This window comes from Pezoporus wallicus, unplaced genomic scaffold (genome assembly GCF_028554395.1).
Source record: "Pezoporus wallicus isolate ANWC-B61680 ecotype Strahan unplaced genomic scaffold, APGP_CSIRO_Pwel_v1 contig_3486, whole genome shotgun sequence".
NCBI classification, from domain to species: Eukaryota; Metazoa; Chordata; class Aves; order Psittaciformes; family Psittacidae; genus Pezoporus; species Pezoporus wallicus.
The window spans coordinates 6457415-6466236 of record NW_026642292.1 but is presented as its reverse complement, the minus strand read 5'-3'; the positions used below and the strand labels follow the sequence as shown (position 1 = coordinate 6466236).

Below are 8822 nucleotides of genomic sequence, written 5' to 3'. Positions count from 1 at the left end.
AGTCACCATCTGTTTGTGAGCGTAATGCTGCTTGCAGTTGGGCAGCAAGAAGAGGTAGAAGCTGAGAGTAAGACATGGTAGAAGGGAAGTTGTCGTATTAGAGAAAAACAAAATAATGAAATGGAGCTGTTATGATAACAGGAACAGTGGTCTCATTTTCTTTATACAGAGTGTGGAAATACAAGGTCAATGTTGAATGTATTGGGTTGAGTGAGAATCTGATGAAAATGAGAAGCCTAATTCCAGGAACACGTAGTGTAATTGAAGTACAGATGCTTTTACGGTGTACAGAATGGTGAATCTCTCAATCGTCTGTAATCATACTTATGACCTTGAGTGATGTATATGCATAGGCAAACATATGTGTTCAAATGTGCATGCACAGTAGGGATGTATATTGTCATAACTATTTGTTACCAAGCAAAAATTGTCACATGATCATTTCACACATTAGAAATCTCTTGTGTCAATAGTACCTCCTATGGATTTAATTGAGTCAGCAGCTTCTGCCTGTACTGCCCCTGAGGCATGATGAGAGCCCCAACCACTAGAGCACCTCTGTGACATTGCTTCTTACACCCTCTCTTGTCTCTGTCTGTGGGACGTTCAGTTTTGAAAGGACACTGTTTTCTGCCACACTTGAGAAATCGGGACTGTGCCACTTACACACTTTGTCTTTCTTACAAATCCATTTTTGCTTTTAGATTAACTTGTTTCCTATCTCTTTTTTTATAAAAAGTTACAAGTGTGGAGCTAGTATCTAATTGAGAATGCACAGCTACATCACTATGCTCCACTGTATGCACCAAAACCAGCTCCCAGTGCAGCTGAGCGTTTGGAAACCTCAAAAACCAAACTACCCTCCCTACCTTACCCCAAGTTGTTTCCAGTGGTCTGCCAAAACAGACCAAACAAAAGAAATAGGTCCACAGGACTATCTGACATAAGAACTTGTAATTTTACTGTCTAAAGTCAAGCATATTTTAAAACATACATGCTAAGACTGATAGCCTGAGTATGTAAGGACATCTGGCTTAATCAGACAAACTTCAGTGTTTTCAGTGGGTTTCATACCAGGTTTAGCTCTAAAAAACTGCCTCTTGGTTGCAGCTGATGTAAAAAAATTCAGTATTTGCTCTGATTCATCAATTCTTTAATTTAAAACCAATCAATGAATGAACCAACCAACTAACCAAAAAAGGTATCTCCATTGATATGTTGATTTTTAGTGCATATTTTGATTACATTGTGTCATTTTTCCTGCATAGAAAAAAATAGTACAGGGAACTTCTAGAACACATGTGATAATGTTAGCTAGACATACAGGTATGTCTGTACCCTGCTCTAGGAGGTTTGGCTATATGACCACGTGCAACACGGGCTTTGACAACACTTAAGTATTTATGTGTTATATGTGATCATGATGCAGTAATATATTGAGAAATGACAAAAAGGGGTTTATCTGTATGATTAAAAGGATGAAAACAGTATACCTGGATGATTGGGGAAACATAAAGAGATACTTGGAGCTTTCTACTCTTCCCATTTTCATTGACAGGAGGTGGTGGTATTCTGGGGATTTGTTCTTAACCACAAAGCTGCATAAAGTTACTAGATTTGTCATATAATTACAATACTGCATAAGAACATACAGCTAAATTCAATAAATAATAGTAATGGTTTTTTTTCTAGTTTCAACTAATTCTTCTGTACAAATAGGTATTTAAATAACATAAGCTATAAAAGCACCAACAACCAGTCAGAGTGTATGTGTATAGAAACTCTCTAATAGAAATTAGTGCCTTTTAAATATCACTGTAAACTCTGTTTTCTGTAATTATAACAAACCCTAGAGTTTTTACCCATGTAATAGTTATTTTTTAGTGTCTTCACCATTATTTTCCTTTTTATTTATTTAACTACATCTAACTTGAGCAAACAATGTTAAGTGGGGAAACAGATGTGGTTAAATAGCCTGTAATTATGCCTTTAGTCATCTGTTACCATCACAAGGCTCCTCCTGCTACTATGACCAGAAAAAGTGACCTAACTGATTTCACCAGCAGCCTTGCCAGTGCCTGCTGCAGAATAGATGGCCTTATTAAGCAATCAGAATAAAAAAAAATATATATAAAAAAAATCAGCCATTACACTGGAATAGTAATCAGCAGTGTTTATACTAGCCCCACAATGCACAATCAGAACCATGAATTCTGCTAATTGGGTACCTTCTGCATCCAGAGGTGCCTGCAATAGGAAACAAAAGGGACTTGAAAATTAGTGTTTGTAGCAATTAGTTTCCATCTAAAGGCTTAGCCCTGTTCATGGAAGCCATGATTCAAACAGGGATTATTATAGTAACTATGGTATTTAAATGTCCTCTGTCATTATTCAGCAACAAAATTTAGTATAGCAAAACTAATTTGGATTTACTCTTTAAGACTAATTTGGATTTACTCTTTAAAATATGATTGTTGGGAATTTTTAAAACCCCAAACCGCAAACCATTTATTTTATGTTTTTTTGCATTGCAGACATCAGTAGTTTCCTTTTAAAGATTATGAGCCTGTTTCAGACTAACTGTAGAGTTGATTAAATGTGTTTGTTATTGAATAGCTGAGATTTAATGAATGTCATGTTGGAAAGTGTTTGACTATTATTTTTCACAGAATGGTCTGTACTATGACATGTTGAGGGATTTCATACTTCATATAAATGGACTGCAAGTCCATATACAAGGACCGCAACTTAATTGTTTATCAACTCAGCTACGAATTCCCAGCAATAAGTACTGGTATAAGAATATTTAAGAAGAGAAATACAGGTATGCAATTCTTTTTCGTAAACTTGTAGTGCTTTTACAGATGGGCCTCAGTGAAAGCACAGTGGATTATATTAAGTTGGTTACAAAAAGCTTTTTGCCCTTTTATTTACTTTGAATCGTTAGCATTTCCGATGTAATAATCTGATAGACAAATCTCCATGCTTCAGTCCTTACCATTATAGACTCCCTGCTGTAGATGCTTAAAGGACAAATTAACAGTAGTACAATTCGAGTAACCTCTTCACCTTTTCTGTCAAAGCATCAGCTGCATGCTCTTGCTTTGCTAAAGCTCTCCATATGGTTACAGCAGGACTGTGACAAAAGCATACAAGCAAAGCTTAGACTTTGGGAAAGAAAAAACTCTAGAAGAAACTCTAGGAAAAGGGAGGCAAAAAGTCTTTAAGTCAACCCTCAGTCTTAGCTCTGCTCTTTAAAGGTTACATTGAGTAACGGAAGTGTATCATCTGCAATTTATTAATAAGTTGCCATCCTCATTAGTTAACTGCTCTTTAATACATATGTGATTAACTGTGTGACCTTAAAAAGATTGTTATTAATACAAAACATCACATTATGAAACCATTAAGTTATAGGAAAATATTGGTACTTTGAAGACAATCAGAATGATAAGTGCGATAGTTTTTAGAAATACTGTACCAACATTTCCTCTGACTGATTGCATTACATATTGATATTAGCAAGTATCAGTATGTAGTGCAATCAGTCAGTGGAAAATGAGTGAAATGTGAACTAATGAGAGCTAATTGTCTCATATAATAGCAAGGACACAGAATTCTATCAATTAAATTAGTCTGAGTTGAAACAACTATCAGTGTAATAATGTTGATAATATCAACCAAATTAGATGTAATGAAATAAATGGTATGCTAAAGATCAAGGATACCCATCAGCTTCGACCCCCACCTCCCGCTAACTAGTGAGAGAGCCTCATGACTTTGGGCTCAGTTTGCTCCAAGTTCTGCCTATCACACAGCCTGAAACATGCAGTTCTGTACTCAGGGAGCAGCTATAGAGGGCTTTTTTTAATTCTCATAATTTGTATCTGGCAAATACCTCAACCTCTCTCTGTGACGTTGAGGCAGTGAACAACAAGTAGTAGAGATATGCTATTAAAGACCAAGGCCTTGGGTGATATGATTTAGCGTAAGGTGTCCCTGCCCACGGCAGGGGGGTTGGAATTAGATGATCTTAAGGTCCTTTCCAACCCTAGTTATTCTATGGTTATATGATTATTGCTAGCTTTGGCATAGCTGTTGGTAAAACCAGGAGATCTGGTGGGTGAGGAATGCTAACTTGAGCATTAAAGGTTTCATTTTTTCATTGGGATCTACTACAACTGAACATCTGGGTTGCATGGCTCAACACTGTTTCCTCTCTCCTTTCTTAGTCCCATTCCTTCCATTTGCTGCTGGGCAAGGCATCCAAAGCTGTTCCAAAGTTGCTGACAAACAGGCCCGAGGCTCTAAATCCACATGGGAACTGAATGGCAAGAGCAAGGTTTTCAGAGATGCTGAGCGTACAGAAGCTCCCACTGAGGTCGAGGGAAGAACTGCAATCATCAGTCTTTCAGTCCTGGTATTTAGGAGTTCAAATGGATCTAGAAGCCTAACTTCACCCACTTCTGAGGTTCCAGCCTCTGAAATTTCTGCTTGCACTGTGTATTGCTCTGTTTCACCTCCTCACTGTCAGTCTTCCTAATTCTGTGATTGCTATGGACAGGAGATGCCCATTAAGAGCCCAAGTAAAGCTACCACTCATTCTTGTAACTGGGCTTGGGATTATTAACAGTATGAATTCTCAAAAGAAATAGAGAACACTGATCTGGGTTTATGAAATGAGGCAGAAAATGAATTGATTTTAACAGTTAGGACTGTAAATCCCTCCTCAGTTAACACCCTAGAAAAGTAACCTGATAAAATAAAAAATAGAACAAGACCGGAATCTGAATGCTCAATGGGCAGTGACATTTTTGAGTTTAAGAGAAACACCAGACCATTAGTTTTTGACTCACATAAAATTAGTTTTAAATTCTTAAGCAGAGTCACAGCTTCTGGACTTTCTCGAACACATGTGAAACAAGTTGATGTCCACACTGACTGTGAGCACTGTGAAGGGTTAAAAGATGAAAAAGACAAATGAATTTTGTGATGCAGTGAAAATTACCTGTAACGCCCACTTTCTGCTGCAAGGCTCTCTGACCATGCAATCACACAAGTATTTGAGCTGATGAGATATGGTAAAAAGTCACACGTAGAGAGGAGGTATAGGACAGGGACTATTGAAGCAAGTGGGCTGGTAAACTCAAAGGTTGGCAAAATATCAAAGAGAAAATGCATGCACTTGTGAAGCAAGAAGAGGAGAAATAATGATAAAAAAGTCTGTGTAGCCAGACCTACCACAGCCTTCTTTCTGTCTCAATGCAGTAAAAGGTGATAGCTGTCACTGATGTAGGCAATTTGCCAACCTGCATTTTTCCTAGAGCTACTCACAGTCTAGGGTGGCAGAAACGCAGAGAAAAGTCAGGGCCACACAGACCATCAGCTTTACCAAGGATGTAATGCATGCTAATCTGAAAGCACAGCCTGGGAAAACATTAGAGAGACAGAATACCCCAGCAAAATTGTAAAATTTGACAGATGACTGTCATACTGACCTTGTAAAAAAATCTGCAAATATGAGTATGTAAAAATTGGCCATATGACTGGATGAAGGGAATTTTTCTATGCGTATCAAAGAAAGTGGACACAAGAATCATCTCACTGATATAGCTTTCAAGTAAAATTAATCTCCTTCTATTATAGGATCACAGGAAGAAAATGCTGGAAATATCACCATGCTACAGAAACATTGTGTCTGAGAAAGGTAAGGCAACTAATCAATCCACAATGCTGAAACCACATCTCTGAAAAAAACATGATCACTCACTAACTGCATATTTTATTTGATGTTTGGAAAGCATTTGATGCCTTTCTACCTAAAAGGCTTAGAGGGATGCTAACAGACATTGAGATTCCATAGCTTATCACTGAACCCACCACAGATTTCTGTCAGTGTCAAATCACAGTGTGAAGAACACTGTGGTAATGAATGGTTTCCATTGGGCAAGACACAAAAAAATGCCATTTCAACAGAAACATACATATTTTGAAACTGCTGTGAAAGGATTTTGACACAGGGAAGAAGTTTCCATTAGTGTCCTAACTGATGTCTGATACACTAACAGCATGTTGACCCATACCACAGTGACTGATTGATATAGTCAATTCTGGAAGTGAAAACAGGCACCTAACCCAGGGACATGAATGTCCAGAATATGTTGAAAAGAGCAGGTATGTATACTGACATAAGTCATACAGATAAAATGTTTTTTAGTAGTAGAAATATAGTTAGAGAAATAGCCAGAGAAATATAGTTAAATGTCAAAAGCCAGCTGACTGTCTTACTTAAATTTTGTATGGATGAAAAAAAAAAAAAAATCAGGAAAGCAATTACAGAAGCACTAAGGGTGGAAAAACATAGGGGATGCTAGCCCCTATGTTATTGATCAGATAGATAGTGGTTGGACTGGTGAGGCCAGAAACTTACCAGTCCAGCTAGAGAAGGACCTGGAAACTGTGATATGACATCATCACAGGTCATGCATGAACACACAGATGTACTTACTGTAGTTATAATAATCAGTGAGTGAATGAATTTGTTAGCTAATTCTCTAAATGCATAAGGATAAATGAAAAATTTTATGTAGAATCTTACATGTGATTACCAATAGTTATTTTCAGTGGACCTTCCAGCTCCTTATTATTGCTTCTACTTTTCATTTAGCATGACCATTACCTCACCCCTCACCCATATTTGGGTTGCAATTAATTTCATTCCTCTCATTCGTCAATGACTTTCCTTCTCTTTCATATTTACTTCCCTACTCATCAAAGCCTTTTTAATCCTCCCAAGCCCCTTTTTATTCACTCTGGGCTTGATTGTTATGCTACACTGTGCCCTGGGTAAGTAGCTACATTGCCCCAGGAGCAGACCAGAGAATTAAGTAGGACTTGGAGCTCTGGTCTTTCCCCGTGACTAGGCTCCTGAAGACAGGGATGTGTTGTGGCTGTGCAACTTCCAGTCTAGCCAATAACTTTGGCCAGCAAACCAGAGGGAAAAACATTTTGCAGATACAGGCAGTGGCTCCTTTCTCTGCTGATCTGCATACAGTCAAGATAATATAGTTAAGGTTACCCAGGTCCTGCTCTCCATGCCAAACATTTTGATGCAGGTAATGTAATACTTTGCTGTCTCTGTTAGTCTCAGCTTCAGCATTTTAATTTTTCATAGCCACAGGCTAGACGAGGAAGCTTCAGTGCGTTTCCAGCAGGCACACAAGTACTGACAAAATGTCACAGTCAGGACACCTGGGAAGGAAAACAGCATCATGTCCTGGGGCATCATCAGTGGAATAACACCTAGGACAGTTCACCCTCCTGCTTTATGGCTCCCCATGTCCTGCCATCTTTAGTATGTATGTTTTTATTAAATCAGATATACTTTAATTTCTATCTTACTGTTTTGTTTTCAGACAGCTTCTGATTGCTGTTTCTTTCTTTTCCTCTAAGAATTAACATGGTTTCTTGTTCTTGTAATAAAAGTTTGTAACTTGAGAACCTCCTTAACACATGTGTGATTGTATTTGTTATCCAACAGAGAGATGCGAGGTCAGGATTTCTCCATTATGGTTTTTACAGGCTAGAGAAATAATTATCCTTCTTTGGCTCTGTATACTTTGTAGTCAGAGCTATTCTTCCCGCCTGATTTGCTCAGTGTGTGTCAGTCCCTACACTCAGTGGGGCGGGAGGGTTGCCATATGTGGCCTGTAGTCTGCCTTGTATAAAATCCAGCCTGTTGCACTCTATTGCCATAAAAATCTAAAGCATTGTTCACATAACTGCATGGAACTTGCAGGGGAAAACCAGTGGGACTAGTTAACCTGTAAAAGGAAAGAGTAGAAATTAGTCAGGTATTTTCTCCATATTTATTACTAATAAAAAATGATGGTATGGAAACACATCAGAATATTTATGAAAATGTAGGATAAAATACTAGGTAATCTTTACTTGACTCTCTACATTTTTGCCTTTAGCCTTCTCCCCTGAATACTCTTGTGAAATAAACAGCAGTTATGACATCTGAACATGATTCATTTAATGGCCTAAAAATATGCTATTGTCCACAACTGTAACTGCTTTCAAGTAACCTTCACATTTGGCTGCTGCTATGTTTTATCATGTATATTGTGGCTCTTCTTTTTTTCTCCCTTTGCTTTTGTATTGCTTTAAAAAGACAACAGAACATGCTGTGAGTTAATGTTTCACTTGTAAAAGGTTATGGATTAAGCTCAGCTGGTTTCTCAGGCTGACACAGGGTTCATGATTAGAAGAATGAAAACAAACATGAATTGAAAATGTCACTAACCTTTATTGGGCCCTGAAAATCCCTGAGCCTGCATGACAGGAGGCTTTCCTGTTTTCAACAGGATAAAGAAGATTGAAACAAAACAGCACGGATCTTGGCTATTTACATTCTTTAATGAATGCTCTTCACGTTTGGGTCCCTTTGTCAATCTCCTAGTTTTCAAGGGTGTAGCTGTGAAAAGTGCGGATGGTATCACATACTCTTATAAACCATGGAGTAGACATCTGTCTAGGATGCTTTTTCCTCCAAATTATGCTTAGTGTAAAGGACCACATTTTAAGCTTCATTTACTACTATGCATGTATAAGGTAGCCAATTATCCAGTTTGAGTGTTCAATAGCAGAAAGGCTGAATAAAACCACCTCTAAATAATGCAACCAATTTTATTTTATGAAATTAAATCAGAGAAACTGTTTTTATAAATTCTAGCTGATATTGTTGTTTGAATTTGAAAACTGTTTAATGAAAAAAAAACCAAACCTTTAACTTAAAAAAAAAATCAGTTCTTGCTTTA

General features: G+C 37.6%; 1 long non-coding RNA gene across 1 annotated transcript; it reads right to left on the bottom strand.

Annotated features, from left to right (window-relative positions):
* Positions 1 to 1318: 1318 nt before the first annotated feature.
* On the bottom strand, positions 1319 to 3443 carry LOC130609548 (uncharacterized). The gene is made up of 3 exons (XR_008974812.1): positions 2999 to 3443; positions 2229 to 2247; positions 1319 to 1585 (listed from the first exon to the last, which is right to left on the bottom strand). It is a non-coding gene; the product is annotated as an uncharacterized LOC130609548 (long non-coding RNA).
* Between the last annotated feature and the right edge of the window lie 5379 nt (positions 3444 to 8822).